This window comes from Brachyistius frenatus, unplaced genomic scaffold (genome assembly GCF_029030835.1).
Source record: "Brachyistius frenatus isolate BFR_SWC_R1_liver_20210118 unplaced genomic scaffold, ASM2903083v1 Contig_26, whole genome shotgun sequence".
Lineage (NCBI taxonomy): Eukaryota > Metazoa > Chordata > Actinopteri > Embiotocidae > Brachyistius > Brachyistius frenatus.
The window spans coordinates 4,801,431-4,821,212 of NW_027210625.1; the positions used below are offsets into that span (position 1 = coordinate 4,801,431).

Sequence of the window (19,782 nt, forward strand, 5' to 3'; positions counted from 1 at the left end):
AAAGAAAATCACTGGTGAGCAAACGTGAAGCCTTATTTAAAAAATGAAATGTGAAACCAGGATTGTCTGTCCTTGCATGCACTATAGTCAGCAGAAGTCCAGAAGATATTTAATGAGCCTTTGATGTGATGCCAAGATGCTTCGTTGTGCTTTTTTTCTCCGTCTCTAGGGGGCAGTGTGGTTTCATCCCATCTGCATGGTCTGCAGCAGCTCACACAGGACACACTCTTCACACTGAGCTTTAGCTCGAGCGGAGGACGGTTCCTTCGGGAGCCCGACCCTGCTGTTTATGACAAAATGCCAGAGTCAAGCAACTAACGTGACACGTATCTACAAAATATTCATGAAGCTAAAAAAAAAAAAAAAAAACCCGCAGATTTCAGAGTGTGAATGTGTGGCTGATGCAGACACCATTAATATGATGCTTTTAGTCCTTCCTTCAGAGCACATTCACAAACTTTTATCTTCTCTACAGGGTCTTCTGCTCTGGTTCCTTCACCTTCTGCTTGGGCAGTTGAAGTTGCTGGAAAGTGCCAAAGCCTGATGAGATGGATCATCCAGCTGATGAAGCAGTCAATCAGAGGCAGAAAATGTAAGACTATAACACGAGGACATAATCATATTTCCACTATAAAGGAGATATCCACCCTAAAATACTGTTGCCACCAAGCAACTAACTTCCCAATTTTATTTTTTGTCAGTGTGTCTTTTGTTTTCCACTTGTGACCCCTCAAATTTCCTTGTGACCTCTTCAAGGAACCTGGTCTTGTACATCAGTAAATCATGAAGGATGTGAGAAATTGAAAACCGACCAGAATGCAATGCTGACATAACATAATGCATTTTGGGTAAGGGACATGATGGTGTAACCTCCCCAAATTGTTGGTTTAAAAGCAAGACCACAATCTTTGCCTTGGTGAAAGGCATTCTGGGGAATGTAGGAAATCACATAACGACTCCTGGGATTAAAAGAACATCAGAGATTGTTGATATCTGCTGCGCAAGGCTCTGACTGAACGGATGTGATGCCTCAAACAGTTTAATATGAACATTTTCTGACATGACATAATTACCTAAAAGTAGAAGGTAGTGTAACCCACGTTAGTTTTTTTTTTACCAGCAACTAAAGGGTTAACTCACACATGCAGTACCGATGTTCACCAGAGGGGCGCTGTCGCGGAGCACGTCGGGAGATCAAAGCCTTCTCCCGGAAGAAGACCCTTTATGCCGCGAATGAAACAGCAGCGTCATGATCTCCACCATGAAGAATCTCATTTGGTTAATTTTTTTTTTCTCACTGCTTTTGAGGAGCTTTATTTATTTGACCGTTAACCAGACCGACTCCGAAGGAAGAAGTTTCTTTTAAGTCTGAGAAGAATCTCCGGTGAGTGACGAATGCGTTGCTAACAGTTAGCCGTTGCTGTCGAGCTACAAAGGAGAGAAGAGAACAACAACCAGTCGGAGATAAATATTAATTTGTTGATGAATATTATTTTACGTGGTTGATATCTGTGATTGTGGAGCTACATGTACGTGACGGCCCTAGCTAAGCGCTGAGGGTTAATGCGTCGGGACCTGTTGAACCGAGCGGGAACGATGACGTCATGTTCTTGTTTTGGCGCCAGAAGTAAACGGTCAGATTGAGAACAGCTGTTGAGTGTGTTGCTTAGTAACGGTGGACGTTTAAATAATTTTTTTTGATTTTTTGATTTTATACACTTTATTAATCCCCGAGGGGAAATTTCTTCACTACAGCAGGGGGGCTCTCAGGGGGAGATGCTGCAGCAGGCTGCCACTAGCGCGGCGCCAGGTAACCTGACCTGAAGTGCATGTTTTTGGATGATGGGAGGAAGCCGGAGAACCCGGAGAGAACCCACGCAAGCACAGGGAGAACATGCAAACTCCGCACAGAAAGGCCCAGGACCGGATTCGAACCCGGAACCTTTTTGCTGTGAGGCGACAACGCTAACCACTGCACCACCGTGCCGCCCATTAGGTATAAGTGATAGATGTCACTGAGACATGAGTACATGTGTGTGTGAAATATGTTGCTATGTTAATATTGACCATAGTGAATATTATTTTATATTTAATATATATAAATATATATTAATATATATATATATAAATATATATGTTGAGTGTGTTGCTTAGTAATATATATTACAGTAAATGACCAGTAATATAGTATTACACACACATATATATATAAATATATATATTATAAATATATAAATATATATTATATATTTATATATATATATATGTGTGTGTAATACTATTTTACTGGTCATTTACTGTTACACCAACAATAGAGTTTATAAATTATAGTACTGACATCGTATTCAATTCTGCTGCATGCAGATTGGTTTTGTTTGTATGGATCTGTGATGGAGACAGCGATCCCCAGAAACCTCCGCAGAGCGCTGGAGCTGAGTGACCCTGTGACCCCTGATCATCTTCTCCGTGAGTGAAGCTGCATTTGGTCTTCTTGGATTCTCCTGCCGGAGCACCGACGAGCAAAAGATTCAGATAAGAGTTAGGCTGAGAGCCTCCAGACGTACACGACCCAGGTAGTAGACTGAAAGACAAGAGACTGAAACTGACTGACTGTGAGAGAAATACCGGTATTGGGGTTATTATTTGAATTTGTTATTTTTCTTTTATGCTGTTCCCTTGATTTTCTGTGTTAATAACTATAATAAATTGCAGTTCAGTTCCTTGTTTTAATCTGCGAACATTTGCCATGTTTCATTCACTCCCAGAGCGACCTAAAGACAGTCCTAAACTTAACACAGGTAATTAAGTGTTATATAGATAGCTACAGTAGCATTTTAGATGTTCAGCACAGCGGTTCAAAAAGTTTGAAATGCACAGAGAGAAGAAAGAGGAGGAGAGGTCGTGCGGCAGCAGCGGTGGTGAATGAGAGGCCTATGCTCTGGCCACAGCTCCCCCAGTGCCCCTTCCAAGAAATGGACAGAGAAGAAGAGGGAGGTAGGTGTGTGTGTGTGTGTGTGTGTGTGTGTGTGTGTGTGTGTGTGTGTGTGTGTGTTTCCGTTTCTGTATGTGTGTGGAGGAGCGGGACTGAGCTTACACATGGACAGTGTCAAGATATACCAGCTGCAAGCCTTAAAAGTGTCTGCAACAGACAATGACAAACAAAAACAGCAAGCAAAGCACAATCTGAAGTTAGTGGCCTGCAGCGATTGGAGCGAAACTTGAGTTCAAGTCATACAGCTGCTGTTCAAAACTACTGATTCTGCCGGGAGGTTAATTATTCTTACGATATGTGATGCCCCCTTCGGTCGCAGATCATTTCAATATGATGGTGCGATAAAGCTGATGAAACATATTGTGTCCGACCCAAAATCCACCTAAGCAGAGTAAATCCGCTGTTCGCCCCACTTGCGTAAACACCTGTACGGATTTAATTACAAGTGATGACTCCTTTGAGGATGATTGTTCAGTGTGTTCGTGCTGTGCGTGGTACGCTGGCGAAGTCTAGTGGGGAACATTTAGTCTCCCCAAGGAGATTCATAACTTTATTGGCAGCAAGAAATTTCCTGTGTTGCACTCCACTTGCAGGTTCTTACCCACGCACACGCACCACACGCATGCACAGATGTTTATTAACTTTCCCCTCCATCCATATGTGCGAGTGCATTGCGGGAGTGCGGACGTGTCAGACACCGATCGGGCGACATGTGGCCGGATTTAATCGTGTATTGACATTTACGCGTGTGTGTTTTTCAATGTCAAGTCACCTCCCCGTTGTGTTTTCACAAGGCGCACCTGGTTCTGTGTCCGCGCGGCGTGAAAACACCTCGCCGTCGCTGATTATTTCGGCTCGGTGTGAGAAACTGACCCGCCAGCAGCATCAGCAGCCGAATTATCCCCAACAGTGCCCGCCCGCCTTCCAAAAGGGCACATTTTGTGATGTAACAAAGCCAAGAGCTGCACGGAAAACCTGTTGCCGTTCCCAGTCCTGTTCCTAATCCTCCCTGCAGTTGGCCTTAAGCCCCCTTAGCTCCGTTGACAGCAGTCAGCCAGAGGTTGTCATTAGGATGAAAGCTCGGAGACTCACCTGGTTACGCAGCTGTCTGTTCGGAGGGAGCAGGCGTGATTACAGAGCTGAGCCGGTCCTCCCGCCTTCGCCAGCATGGACCGAGACGCTCATGCGGGAGGCTGAATGAAGCCGACATGAGAGGGCCAGGCCGCAGTTGCTGTTGTTGTTTTGTTGATGTTGTTGCTTTTTGGGACGGAGGTTGCCGACGTCTCGGCGGGTGTTACCTGCGCTGCCTGCTTGACCTTTTAGAGGCCGTGTTCCAGAACACAAGATTACGTATCAGCAATGGCGGACTTGATCCCGAAGCGTTTCATCTTTGCCCCTCAGATGTTGTCTCGGCCTGTTTCTTGTCTGGGTGCGCAGTGAATCTTGAGCGGTTTCCTTTGTTGACCTCTGTGCGTCACGTTCTGAACAGAAATCAATAACTTTACAAAAAGTTCAAAGTTCGTTGCGATAAATGAGGCGCTGCGAGGACAAAACACCCAACTAACTCAAACTAAGAACAAATTGCTGTTTTTTTTGTCTGACAGGTTGTAAATGCAGCAGAAAAGGAGATAATGTGGGTCCTAATTGGTAACAGCAGGTCCTAAAAGTGTATTTATACAAATAATAGTTGTGCAGAAAGTGCGTTTTGTCCAACATGTGATTATACTAAGATAAACCAACAGTATCACGCATGCCTGTTTAAGTTAGCAGCATACCTATAATTTACTGTGTCCCACATACAGTTAGGTAGGTAGGTAGGTAGGTATATACTTTATTAATCCCCGAGGGGAAATTTTTTAATTTCCCCTCGGGGATTAATCTCAGTTACAGATGGCCAATCACACACGCCAGTCATTTGGCATCTCCAAAGTTTCATTACGTTTTGAGCCGGGCCGTGCTGGAGTTTTGAGCAACCCATCAGAATTTGGGGTCAACCGGGAAATACGTTTCTTCAATAACTTAAAAAAATAGTCTTGTTAGAGTCATTGTTTTGGCAAAAAATGTCAGACAGAGTGAAACAAATAGATGTCAAAAGAAAACTTCAGGGTGAGCTCAAACACCCTCTCTGCCATCTATTGTGCATTTAATAATTCATTTTAGAACAAACACTAAAGGAAGAGGCCAGTCAGGATGTCAGCAGTAAGTGTGCTCTTCCTCTACCAAGAAGCAGTCATCACTTTAGCAGAGAAACTGAACATAGATCCTACTGCTGATCACGACCACAACAACTGGAAATAACAACCACACAGAGGCCTACCTCAGTGAACTCATGCCTGGAGATAAAATCACAATATGCATGAGTGGTGGGCGCCCTGAGTGTAGGAGTAATTTGACAATTGGACGAGAGAGATTTGGCGCTTTCTCCTGTGTTGACGTGGGCCGGCGCTGCTGAGAAGGGTCCCCGTGGCCCCGCGGGAAAACCCTTTTGACGTCAAAGTGCGTTCCAAGCCCACAGATCGAGTGTTTTCATACGAGATGCCTGGGCTTGGGTTACAGTAAAGAAGGGGAAATTGCAACCACAGAGCTGAGAGGAGGGGAGCTTGAACTCCAGCCTGGACGCCTTTCACCATTTCTGTCCTTATGAGTACGACGGAGCTCAGTTACCTCGTAGCTGCAGAGAATCCTCCTCACTGTCATTACCTCATGATCTGCTTTTATGGTTAGCTCTCGCTACCTTTCTTACGATCTGGCCTCCCGAGCTGCAGATGTTGCTCTTGTATTGCAGAGTAAAGCACAGCACCAAATACGTTTTAACTGCGTTTAAACATATATTCGATTTGACTCTCCCTTTCGCACACTTTACGCCCCCTCAACACCCCAACCCCCCTCCCCAACTTCTCACCTCCCTCCAGGTGTCTCTGTACGCTGGAGGTATCCGAGTGGTGACAACTCCAGCTGTTTCTGTGGCACTGAAGCGTCCACTGAGCAGGAGTCGGCGGATGGTGTGAAGTCGTGGCCAGCTGTTTGGCTGTTTCCACACCTCCCTTTCTGTCCCTCCTGCAAAAACAAAAAGCACATGCAAAAATACAGACAGAGATGCACGAACCGCAAACATCTACTTATGTATTTATACATGCCAGATTCAGTCGCACAACGCATGGATGTCCACGTGTTTGTGTGCATTCATGACTTCCGCAGGGCAAATCTTTGATTACAGATCGCACAGCACAGGCGACCACAAATAGATGGTTTTGTGTGTTAGTAGGTCCGCAGAATGTGGTGTTTAAGATTAAAAGAAGAGGTTCTGCTTTCAACACTGAAGCCTTAAAAGTGTACCGGTCGTAAAACAGCACAGCGCTTAAAACTGACAAACAAGTAGCATTTTGTTTGTGGGATGCAGCTTTGCCATAAAAACAGATGGGCTAGTCTGTGTCGGATTGTCTTCCCGCTTCTGTATTTTCTCTGGTGGCGATGGCGGTGTAGATACTTGTGTTGTCAGAGGAATCATCTTCCTTCACTGTATCTCTTCTTTTATTCCTCAAACACGTGCGACTCCAGCACATCAACACAAAGCTCTTTTCAGCCCAAACCAGGTTGCATGTAAAGCTTGAATGGCTAAATAAAAAAAAATCCTCCCGGGTCTCGTCGACACCGATCTCTCACTCCACCTCTCACTTTTCACAATTGATTCCTTTATTATATTCTATTTTTTCACTCCGCTCAACCGAGGCCTGTTAAGAGCGTGGCCATCTGTAACAACAAATAGCTGAACCCCGCGTTCTACCGGTTGCCCATTTTCTCGCTGGCGTGTGCTTGTTTTCCCTCTCGCCCGCTCCATCTCAGCTCGTTGAAATCTAGTGGCCCGCCGTTTATTTTACAGCACTTTGCCAGGAATGTGTGCGTGCGCGTTGAAGAGGGGGGGTAGCATGCACCAAAAATTGCCAACGAAACTCAGCAAAATAACATTTGGCTGCTCGGAGAGGAGATGGGAGGGGCCAGATACAAAGCTTCTATTACTGACAAAGGTAATTTACAAAACGGTTTGGATTTCATCTGCAGTGTGTGTGTGTGTGTGTGTGTGCAGTGGTGTGAGAGAGGGAGGGAGGTCACGCCAGAAAAGGTGAGCACAGGCCAAAGTAAACACACCTTTTTACAATAGACCCCCTCACTAGTGCCGGCTGGCAGAGGAAAGTGCTGGTGTTGCTGCAGGAAGTACTTCTCATGTGTCACGGGGGGTTAATTGTGTTTTTGTGTTATCGTAGAAACGAGACCCCCCATAAACCCCGTTGAATGTCCCCCTACAGCCCCGTAGACTGCTGCTACGCACCTGGACAAACACAGCGATATGGAATTACGAGTTACCTTTAAGCAGCGCCGTAGTGCCTCTTGTAACTCTGCCCATAACTCTGAACGTTACACCTGAGGCCACACAGTGTGCGGAGAAGACTTTCTGGACAGCAAATATCTTCAGCTTATTCCCAAATGTGCTTCCACCTGCGTCGTATCTCTCCTTGTCCATACGTCACTGAACCCAGGCCGTCGCTCAGCGGGAGTGTGCTCCGGCTATGATGATGGCGTCTGTGCGGCGCGTTAAAACAGCCGGCAGGACGAGGGAAATTGCTGCGTTCTTGGACTCGGGCGTTCTTATGCTGCTGCCGGCCCCGATTTGCGTGTGGTGGGGGAGATTTCAGTTGGTTGTTATTCTGAGACGAGAGAAGGTTGTGTCAGCGGCGTGCGATGAATTTATTGCAGGTCTGCTCTGATTGTTGAGGGCAGACGGTTGTGGTCTGTTTATTGTTGCAAACCCCAGACGTTTGAGCAACACAAGGCGGTTGGGATGGTAGCCAGGGGATCAGAGCAGGGTATACAAGCTGTTCACTTCACGACTCTACAGTTTAAAATAACACCTTCAAAATACCTTATTTTGTCTGACCAACAGTCTATACCTAGAATATGTTCATTTTAAAACAAAATTAAGCATATTTGAAAGCAGGAACCAGTAACTCTTTTATTTTTGCACGATCGTCAATGGCCGATGACCCTTTGTTGTCATTCAAACCCTCGGGAATATACTTGAACCTCATGCGCATCCATCAGCGTTGCATTTGAGTGTAAAATTCTTTCAAGAAGCAGCCGGTTCTCATCCTCTCCTCTGCAGATTCAGATGTTCATAGTGTGCACATGAAACCCTCACTGCTTCGTCTTTACCTCTGATTTACTGATTGTTGAAAGTTTGTCTGCATCAGAGGAGAGTTGTAACTCCTTCCTGGAAAGAACATCCTTCGCCAAGATTAAATATGTGGCTTGGACAGCAGAGAGGAGATGCGCTGAGTGTGTGTTACACCCCAGACCGGGAGCCAACTATCTGTTGCTCCGGCGCTCATCCCCGAGATTGTGCGATACCTCACCAATGTACAGATGAGCAAGTTACACCACAAGGAGCACCGAGGGAGAGGAGGGACATGAATCACGGGGAAAGCCCGTGTAAAATCCTTTGTCCGAGCCCGTCGCTTCGTCGCTGACATCGATGGTGCACGTACTCGTTTGGTCAGGCGGACGTCAGTCTTTGGCCTCTCGCCGTCTCATTTGTTATTGTTCTTTCTCAATCTGTGGTTTACACGCCTCGTTGCCCTCCTTTGGCCGACGCAGCCTCTTCATCTTTTGTTTTCCTCCATTTTCTGTCTCTGACACAGACCAGGGTTCCTCACGCTGTGCTTTTGTGTGCCAGTGTGAGATTCACGCATGTGCAGGTGTGCCACCAGACTTGTTTTCCACCGAGGGCCTCGTCAGACTCTCCCTGACTGTTTTGGGTAATCGATCGGCATGATTTATACAGTAATTATTTGAGAATGCGTTCTCCAGGACTCGCTCTGTTTTGACGGCTAACGTGTGGCCCGCCGACAGAGGGGAGGGTTACAGACGGCGCTCACGGGAAGACATTCATTATGGGAGGAGAGACAAAAGCCGAGTGAGTTACGGAGTCAGTTAACTCTGCGTCTCCCTCTCGGTAATAAGTTGTAAAGCTGTCGCTCCCATCTGTTGTGCTTCCTCTAGGATTTTGAAGCCATATCCTCAGTGTTTTTCCTAAGTGAGAGTTTATACCTTCGCGAACTCCGGGATCCACTGGGGACACATTTTAGTTCCTTTTTCCAAATACCTCACATAATTTGAGGCACGAGAAAGAATGGGGAACTCTGCCCAGTGCTGTATCTCACACTGCAAAACATATCTATCACAGCAAGTCAGTGAATTTGGTTTCGTAATGGTCCTCTTTTGAAAACAACTGGAAAAAAAAAATATGACTGATGCAATCAAAAATGTTTGATTTGGGGGCAACTTTTCTTGGAAATTGTGATGTAATTTGCAACCTTTTAAGTGATTTTTGTTTGTTTGTTTGTTTGCTGTAAGATTGTAGTTATCAGCCAGTCAAGTTTTTTTTAACTACAACCTAATATATATAACTAATATGCAAACTGCGCATGACAGAAATGTATTAGGTCTAATCTTTATTTAAGTTTTTGAATTTAGAGTATCAACAAATGGCAAAATCATTTTTAATTTTTATTTTTTTTTTAAATAAGGGCTTAAATGCTTTAAAAATAAAAAAAAATAATTAATCCAAGCCAAAGGCCTGCAGAGATTGCATTAATTATTGCAACCATAACATCCTTGAGGGACTTCTCCATCCCACTTTACTGAAAGTCTGTCCTTGATTATTAATATTGCATGTCTAAATAATATTGTGCTGGAACAATGAGGCAGAAATTCATACAGCGTTCAGCGTTGTGGTGCCCAGCAGACGACCGGGGGTCACTTCCATCCTCCTGGTATGTGTAAAGGCAGTAAACCCAAACTGAGTGTAACTGTCAGTAGGAGCTGCTGGCCCCTGATTAACTGAACCAGTGTTGCGTTAAGGCCTCAACAGGCTCGAGTCGTGTCGAGTGCCGAAAAGCTGAATAAACATCCCTCTGCTTGGCGCGGGGATACGTTCGCGTTTGTTTTATTAATGAAATAAAATGTGTCTAAAAGCAAAGCTGTTTTTCCCAAAACTCAGGTAGTGCACATTGGTTTGAGAGCCTCTTAACTGCGGGTGTGTTTTCAACAAAACTCGCCGTCAGTTGTAGCTGTTGCTATCCACGCTCAAAGCAGAGGTCATGTTGTTTCAGGTAAATATGTCGCGGAGATATACATCTATAGCACCAGTTATGTAACCACAGTTGCTGCTGAGGACGAGGGAGAGGAGAGGAGAGGAATGCGAAGCTCGCGGCGAGACCATCAGACACTTAGGAAAAGGAGGCTGAAGCTTCGTGTGTCTGAAGACGAGCTGAGCCGCCACTTCGTGCCCACTACATACTTATATATGTGATTTAAGGTCCCTGCCACCTGTCACTGTCTATATGTGATGCACTGCAGCAGCTCACACCCTTGCTTTCTCCTTTAAACCACATTAGTGATGGTATTTTTGAACACATTTAAATCTGCCTTTCCAAGCACTGCTCGTTATCAGCCGCAGAATCTGCTGCACTTCGGCAATATGGTCAAACAGGAGCCGCTTCCTTGAAAACAGCCCATTACGTAAGAAGATGTCTCGTATGGCCTGCGAGGGAATTTGACTGTTGACCCTGGCAAAGTGTCCATCACCAGGGATGCCAAGTCAAAGGGCAGGCTGTCACCACTCCTTCCCCCTTAAAGACTCGGTCTGAATGAACGCTTGGCTCCGTAAATCTTTAACTTCTCTTTAACCCCAAACATTGTGCTCCTTGCGATGTCCAACCTGGTCGCTTTTCGAGGAAACTTATTTAACATTCATCAGTCACTGGCAACCTGTAAATAATGACAGTCACAGTCGCTCAGTGTTGAATTATGCTTACTAAAATACAAGGCCAGGATTTTTTTAAATTTTTTTAACAGACCCCCGTTTCATGAAGTCTCCTGAGGCGAGTCCAGGTCAAAGCCTTTATTACCTAACTGCTGGATATCCAGCTGTGTCACCTGACAAACCCTATGACAGTCGCTCTCAACTGGTCTGACCTCAGGATCCACATTTTGGAAATTCTTTGACCACTCAAATTCATGTCATAAAAATAAAACCCAAGGAAATAAAAAGGCACAATCAAGGCGGCATGTGCAAAGTTAGCATGACCTGTAGAGTCTATTGTAGGCCAGGCTGATATGTACCATTATAACTGCAGTTGTGTGAGGTGATGTGAAGTCTAGTTACACCAAAGTGACCTCCACTAAATTTCCTCCCTGCTTCATAAAGGACAAAGTACTTCGTGCAGTAATACTCAGCCTGTATAACTTACAGAATCATCATTTAAAAGTTCTCATTTGTTTTCATTTAGTGATTTTGTACATTTTAAAAGCAATAACACAAAGAGCTTTGCAAGTAATCACATCTTTGAATTTGTTGTATTCACACAAATCCAGCTCTGAGCCAGGGAACAATGGAAGCTGTTAACGAGGCACCCAGCAGTCTCTAGTGGATCATTACTTAAATGATGTTGGTATTTCGGAAAGAAAATGTCACATTGCTTTTTAAGACATTCCTTATTTTGTGACGCAGGCCCATCCATGCATGCGTCGTGCCCTTAACTACGCCATAATTTGCGCTTGGTGATGCTAGCCGCCCCGCTGTGCATCCCTGCGTGTCTCACTGTGAAAATGAACATTAACGCAGGCATTTAGCTTGGCTGGTTAATAAAGGTGACTCGGTAGCGGGCTATTTAGCGTGCACGTATGCAGGTCGGTGTTTAATGAAGGCCTTTTGTGGCTTATGAAGTCACAGTTTCACATACGCGCACACTCATGCGCTTTGTGTGCCCAGTCCCTGCTGTGGCTCCCAGCTGTTTATGAGACCATTTCCCAGGGAAAGTCAGAATACTAATGGAGTCACCTAACCACTCTACCCTTTAGAGACAAACAGAGAGAGAGACGGAGAGATAAACAGAGCAGGGGGGAGGTTTATAGTGGATAGTGTAGGATTTCTTGAAGTAATTAAGAGCTGTAGCTTCTATCAGAGCCATATTTTTGACGTTATGGTGCTCAGACGGGGGTTTTGAGGATGAATGACAGACTCGTGTCATTGCTAATGGGTTAAAAAGGGCCTTATTTGGAATGAAACATATTTAGCTCCCAGATTCGCATCCTCTTTCAATTAATAAATTCTCAGAAAAACTAAAACCGAAAAAGGGGGAAATCCTTCTTAAATTGACCAATCCAACTTCCCCAATGAAGTCATGTCAGACTCATCTCTGAACTTGGCATACACCAACTCCAGCAAGAAGGAAATACCCCCACCCCCCTCCAACTGAAGTGCCATGACCGCCCAACCACAAATTCCCCTCTGATATCACCGGTGACGCCAGCCTTTGGCTCATTGCACCTGTGCGCCGCCCTTTGTTTCCGTGAAGGCATTGGGCAAAGGAACAGGAAAGGGCACTCTGATGAAGCTCGTTAACCGCCGCCGTGGCTCATCTGGGAGACAAAAGAGGAAGCAATGAGGGCTGACTAATGTCGACCCGGCTGGCGTGTTTCAAGTCCCTGGTCAGTAACAGAGGGTAGTGTGACTCTTCCAGTCATTGTTTCACACTTTCCGGAGGTGGATGTGCTGAGAAACACTCTCTGTCTCCTAGTGACCACGTACACCGCAGATGATGTCCAGTTGAGCAAGTCAGCCTGCCAGAAACCCGTTGATGTAACTCATAAAAGAACAAATACAAATTGACACGTCACCTGTTCCCGAGTGAAGTCATGAGATATTTCTTAGGGTGGCTCTGTGAAAACAGTTACCCATCTACCATTTTGTTGTCATTGATTAACCGTGCTTACACTTTCTAAGCCTTTGCCCTAATTAAGTGTGTCGCAACAAAATGTTTTCCGGTCCACTTACGACCATCCATTAACAGTTGCCAGTGTTTTTCCAAGCCTGACTCCAGGTCAGTTGGAGGATGTTGCGGCAGCTGACGAACTTCTTCATCTGTAAATTAAATACTGTCATTTTGCATGGCACATGGAGCCTTTAGAGTCCTGGGCTAAGTTTCTTACGTTAGGACCAGGTCTGTAATCCACAAAATTTTACCTTTATGATCAGGCTGAGCACTAAAGCAGCAGCGATTAACAAGTTTCCAGTTGGCAAGTTGTTCGCGTTTGTCCTCATCTACAACTCGTCCATACACAGATGTCCACAAACCAAGAATCTGACCGGCGACTTTTTCGCAGGAGAGCAGAGGGCTTTTAGTGGGGAAACACATTTCCTACTGTGTATTTTCTTTGAGAGCTGGTTGAAATAAACCCAACATGTTCAAGAATGTGAAACAAACTCCTCATGAAACAAGAATCGGAGATAACAGAAATCATATGTGCCCATCTGTTTCTTTCCAGCAGAAGTGAAACCACCATCCATCAGATCTCATTCTCCAAAAATGTCAATCCATGAGAATTTTTTTTTAATTTTTTTTTAAATACAGGCCTTTTATAGATCATTTTTGGCCATTCTCATTTTATGTAACAGTGATCCTGCCCTTTGCTCAGCCTCTCCCACATTTTTAAAGCAATCCTAAAGTGAACCCCTGCACGGATGAGAAAAATCTTGGCAGATGGGATGCCAATTCTTCTCCACCTTGTTCGTCATTTAAGTGCTATGTATGCTGCCATGGCCACCTAAAAGACAGTTACGTGAAATAAATGGTCTTGGACTGGTCAGTTAAAGTGTGCTTGTAAAATTTCAAGTGGTTCTGTTGACTGGAGTCTGTGAACCTCCAAAGCTGATATTGTATCTAATCCTTTGGAGACTGGACCACTTGTACTGAGTGGTGCCTGGAGCCTTTCATTTTTTCTAAAGCTCAGGTCAAAGGTTACACAAAGATCAATAATCAGGGGTGTTGTTTGAACTGGAAACTTTCCAGGACTTGGCCTGCCGCCGGGTTTGACACTCAGAGGTCATGGATCAGCAAATTACAGTCCAGAAAGTTTGCATGAGACCGTTAATATAACCCTGACACTGAGAGTATCTCTATAAACCCTCTGAAACCGCTGAGGATTTGCCACTTGGGCAGTAATTTTCAATCCAAAATGAGGCCTCATTTGAAACCTCAACAAGTTCGTGTCACACATTTAGTAACACGAGAGCTTCCTGAAATCATCTGAAATGTGTCAACATTTCCAGAAAACTGCGAGGATGTACAGCACAGCCTTGAAGCACCCCATAAACGGAGCAATATTAGCTCTGCAGTTGTTATTATCTTGACTGACGGACAAATTGACCCGTACCTTTGGCTGGCTACCTCAGCCGGGCACCCGAGTGCGAACCTGAGAGACAACATCTTGACGCGAGAAGGATGCCGGGAAAGGAAATGGCTCCACGAACCCTAGAAAAATCAATAGAAAGAGCTTCTCGCTCACGTTTTCCTGAGTGCTGGAAGCCGGGCGACCAGTGGGGGCTGCAGAGACGCTGGAATGCAGAGTTTCTGGTCTCCAAAGTGAAGGTTGGCAGAGAAATCCCTCCACCGCTCCAACAGACAATCCTCTGAAGTCACGATTTCAATACAAAAGCGGCAAGTATAATACACACTGGAAGATATGGAAGAAAGCACTGCAAGGACTTTAAACACGAGAGTAACATTATCTCGTAGTTTGGATTAATCCCTTTACTAACTCTTGGGTTGCCAAGGTTTATGTTATCTTAATTGCTAAAGTAACAGTAGCCGCTCTTCGCTTGTCAAAAACAATGCAGCTGCTCTGCCTTGACTGCATTCCTCCAATAAGTGGCGCGACTTATGTGTCAGATTTGTCGAGGTTATTCTTCCATTACGGCTTCTCCAGAACTTTCCATTACAATCCGGAGGAGGGGGGAAAAGTGCAGGCTCAGCATAAAGGACAGCGAAAAAGAGAGAGCGCCTGCACCTTCCCTGAAGATCTATCTCTTTTTCTTTTAGGCGCTTTCCTCCTTGACAAAGCACACATTGCACAGCACATATGGGAGGCCCCTGACAGGAATATGAGTTTAAAGAGGAAAAAAATGAGCTGATGCACAGAGTTACAGGAACAAGGACTGCTCTGTGTAGTCCGTTCATTCACGGCAGGTAGCTCCAGCCAAACACTCAATGAAGAGGCGCACACCAGTGAAGCATCATCAACCTCACTATTTGTCCCAATTTGCCGTTTTCCTCTTCGCTGTCTTAACCACTTCTGCATAAACTGTAGAGCCAAACTTAATTTCTTTTTATGGAGGGGAAAATATTTACAAAGGTCTTAATGACTCTCCCGGAATCTGTTTCCCTGGACGGAAAGAAATGGAGAAAGATGGCGAGCTCCACCCGGAAACCCCGATACGGGGTAGAATGTGAACTCCAAATGTGTCAACAAACAAAAACCATCAAGAGGACGGAGGAACGGGAAGAGAGACTGACAGATGGGATGAAAGAGGGGAGACGGGCATGAATGGATGTGACGCAAACAGAGCCGAGGAAGGGGCAGCACATGACTGGCTGCGAGCTGAGTTATGGGGCCGACGGATGGATGGATGCCTTTCTCAGCTCCTTGTAAATGGGACAAAAACGGAGGAAGCGCACGGTGAAAGCTGCCTCTGTGTTTTCTCAGACTACCCCTCCATAATGTGGGATCAAGGGTGACACCTGGGGAAGATTACGCGAATTGGCAGAAATGGACTCGGCCCTGACAACTAAACAGCTGTTTGGGAGCAGAGGTCGAAAGGTCACGGACAGGTGACTGCTCGCACAAAGCGGGATCAAAGCGAGGTCCTCCAGAGTTCGGGGACATGTGAGTGCAGCTCATCAGCAAAGAAAGGCGTTCTAGACACAACAACGTGCCACGGTCTTTTTTCTTTTTTGTTTCTCTTCCCTTTGTCTATGCAGCGGGTTTGATCTTCTGAATATAGCCTCATTTACGCCTCGCTGCACACCGCTAGTGAGAGACCCAAAGAATAGAAGGACTTTGAAGCTCTGGAAGAGGGCAAATTTGTATTCCCGCATGTCCAGAGACACCCCACGTCCCAGCTGACAGACAATAAGCACCGATCAATCAGAGGAGGGGGTAGGTGGGGACGGGGACGGGGACACAACAAAGAGCGCCTCTGTTTACTATCTGCCGTCGAACAGTAGACACAGGGGACTTGTAACTGCTAATTAGCACGGGAGATGTGCTGTGTGTGATTTAACTTCGACTTCTCTCCAGTAGCCCTGTGGAGACTTTCCGCTCTAAATACCCAAGAATTGCATCCACATGGAGTGCGGAGGAGTTGGTGGGCTTGCGATGGTATTTGCTCAAGGACCTCGGAGCCACCGAGTGAGTGACGACTGAAACCGCGACCGATACTGACAACCTGAGCAACCTGTTTACGTGCTCGCGTGTTTGAGTGCATGTTTGCACATACATCAGCTCCTGTGTATTCGTACACGATATGTTTGCATGCATGCACCCCTTTATTTGTATGAAGTCAGGGATACATAAAGTTGCGGCAATTTGTGACTTTAAGGCTGGGCAGACACTACCATTTTCGGCATAATTTGAATCCATAAAGTAGCTGTTTTTGTCTTGATTTCAGAATAAGGTCAACTTTTTAAACAGTTGGCTGTCATTTGACGTGAAGCAGCAGAAGCTGAGTGTTTTGACTGCAGAAAGAGTGATTTGGGAAAGATGTTTCTGTGGGTTTTAGAAGAAAAACACTTGAGGAAACTTGCAGAAATGATCTACGTCGCACCAATTCATCCATCAATTTAGCAACATATTTGTCTGGATCAGTGTTTACTGCTGCTGATTATCTCTTCAGGATTTCAGTGTTTGAAATGAGATTTAGAAACCAGAAATTTGTTTTAATGTCTGATTTTATCTGCAGCCCGTAAACATGTTTCAAACATAGTGGACTCCTCACATGTCAGACTACAAGTCCAGCTCACAAAGCGTCTGTTTCATTGAAGCCAGATGGCTACTAGAATAAGCAGCCTGTAATGGGGCATCCCTTCATCCACCTAACATATGACAGTAAGACTGAGATAAGACTCGAAGACAGAGAGGCTGGAGGATCAGAGGAATATGGGTCATATTTTCAATAAAACCGAATAAAGCCTCTGAAAATTAATGATAGAACAGAGCTGCTTTACCTTGGTTTCCCTCTTTTCTTTGTCTGATCTCGTTGGTCATCCAAGAGCTGGAGTGTGTCTTGAAAATGTGGTTGCAATTATCCACAAATGATCTTTTCATTTTCTTTCTTTCTTTCTGTCTTTTTTTGTGTTTAACCAGGCAGGAATCTGTGGAACGTGCTGGCTTTCCACAGCGGCTCAGGTGGACATATTCTGTTCCCTGTTTAATGACACCCAGTTGTACTCGGGGTCACTCTCGGAAAAGTAGCTTAATTTAGACAACAAAAATATCACAATACTGTAAAATCCCGATCGAGGATCGACACTCAGGTTCACAGGTTGGTGGTAACTTTGTGTTTATTGCATGTTAATGATCATGAAAGTTGATTCAGAGTCCAACGGTCCAAAGGAGCTGTTGTTCTCAGCTTCACAGATATTGTATGACTGCTGACCTCTCTTTAAGATAAATGAGCTCCTTATTGATCAATAGAAAGAGTTTTAAATGGTGAATTCTGTCTGTTAGATAAATTATGGCGGTCTATGAGGCCACTCAAAGAAAAAATGGGACAAACACAGTGAGTCATGCAGCCATTCCTCATTACACTACGGTTTTCATCAAAGTGGGTATCTGGCAGCTGAGTCTGAGTGAAAGTACTGCTCATTCGGGGATATGTGAAACCGCGGCGAGAGAGGACTTTCTCAACAACTGTTTACTATTTGCGGTGTGGAAATGGATCCTCTGTTTTCCCACAACAAATGTTCAGCTGTGGAGTGGAAATGTGCCACTCATCTCCAAATTTAACCCCCTCAGTCGTTGCATTAGTCTTTCTGGAGGAAAATATTTCATCCACTTTTAATAGACGCTGGTTTTAATTCAGTTTGATTGACAGTGCAAAATCACAATGGAACATGACCCCAATACACTTTATACAGACAATTATTATGTCAATCAAGAGGATATTAAAACAACATGCAGTCGTGGTATATGAGTGCATGGAGAGCAAAAAAAAAAAAAAAAAAATCATAATTAAGTCCCTTTTGCATTGTAGTAAACGGCTTATTAAACAACAACTATAATTATCATTGTTAAAACATCAGTATCAATTAATTGTCATGGTTACCAAACGGAAACAGGAAGTTGGGTAAACACACCAGGCCGTCTGAGTGGTATCAATCTTGAATAAGGGAGTATATTTCCCCAAAATATTTCAGTCCCAGCAAGAATATAGAGCGAGTTGTGTAATCAGAGAGGTTTGCTTATTTCAGGGCTCTATCGTCTCGCCACCGTCCTGATCCTGGTCGGATCAAAGGGGCTTCATATTCTCACTAATGCTTCAGACAGGTTTAAGACAGGATTACATCAGTCGTGGTGGCGCGAGCGAGCTGCAAAGACAAAAGATTTCCTCTTGATCTGGAATATTTGTCTGGAAATCTGAAGTCCTGGATATGAATCCTGTGACGTTTCTGCATCCCATTGAATCCAGAATAGATCCTCTGAGCGTATAAGAGCTGCAATTCATTAGGAATCGCATGAACTGCAATATTTGACTACTTTCAGATACTGGTGTGCATTTAGTACTTGTTTTAATATGTTGCTATTATTTCCTCCGTTCTGCTCCTCCTTGTAACGCTAACTGAGCAGTTTGTGGGTGCAAGGCTTGTACATGCAAATTTTTTTTGATAGTTTTATGGACCCTATAACTGCTGGAGCCATCTGTGGTCATCTTCAACTCCTCTTTGATAGTGTGCATATATATATATCTATATATATATCTATCTATCTATATATATATATATATGTATATATGTGTGTGTATCGGCCCCTGTTTTTTTTTACCACATAGTCTTGCTATTATTATTATTGTGTCTCTGCTCCTGAGAGCCACATATGGAAGCTGATACTTTTAAAGTGCTATAAATAACATGAAAAGGGTGAGAATTAAACACCTAATAGAATCGCGGGGGCGTTCGACTTAAAGGGATCGTATTCTTTACGGTTATTACTCACTCAGGTAATCCCCTCGGTCTTCAGCAAATTGACAAACAGCTTCATTAATGCTTCACGCTGCAGTAAATAAACAATAAGTTGTTTGTTGCATGAAAACGGCGAGTGAAAGGCGCCCGGAGGTTGCAAAACGAACTCGCGTTGGTGAGTTTGCAGGCATAAAACTTGTGTGTGTGTGTGTGTGTGGGGGGGGGGGGCTGTGCACGTGTACGTCTCCCCCGTCCAAATAATCACTCCAGCCTGCATCTCAGCTGTAAGTGCTTGGGGGCCCCTGGAAAGGAGGACGGGAGGCCCCTTGTCTAAACAGAGGGCTGAGGGAAACGGGCGGGGGCCCTATGGGGTGTCAAGGACCACGGGAAGCATTCAATCCTGTTGTGACATGCTCACCTCTGTGCATAAACAAAGCCCCCCCCCCAAAAAAAAAAAAAAGAAAAAAAAAGACAAACACACCCTGACCTGCTTTTGGCTTCACATATGGACTCATGCACAGGAGCCCAGCAGACAATGCCGTCCTGAGGAGAGAGGCTGGACAGGAAGAAAGGTGACAGAGCTGAAGGGAGATAAAAGAGGAGGAGGAGAAGAAGAAAGTCAGAGTGTCGGGGACAGATGAGGTGGTCGTCCATGGCGACGGAGATGATGCAGCAGCGCTGGTATTCTCTGACACCATACCTTCCTCCGCACGTGTT

At 44.9% G+C, this 19,782-nt stretch overlaps 1 protein-coding gene across 3 annotated transcripts in view; it reads left to right on the forward strand.

Annotated features, from left to right (window-relative positions):
- The window catches only part of LOC138620835 (sodium- and chloride-dependent GABA transporter 2-like), a 162,257-nt gene that overhangs the window by 21,915 nt on the left and 120,560 nt on the right, over window positions 1-19,782 (forward strand). For 2 of the 3 annotated variants that reach the window (XM_069698416.1, XM_069698417.1), the window contains one exon: window positions 476-592. The gene's annotated coding sequence lies outside the window, so the exon portion shown is untranslated. Of the gene's footprint in view, window positions 1-475; window positions 593-1,170; window positions 1,385-19,782 lie in introns of those variants that run through there. The other variant, XM_069698418.1, reaches the window with a different exon arrangement.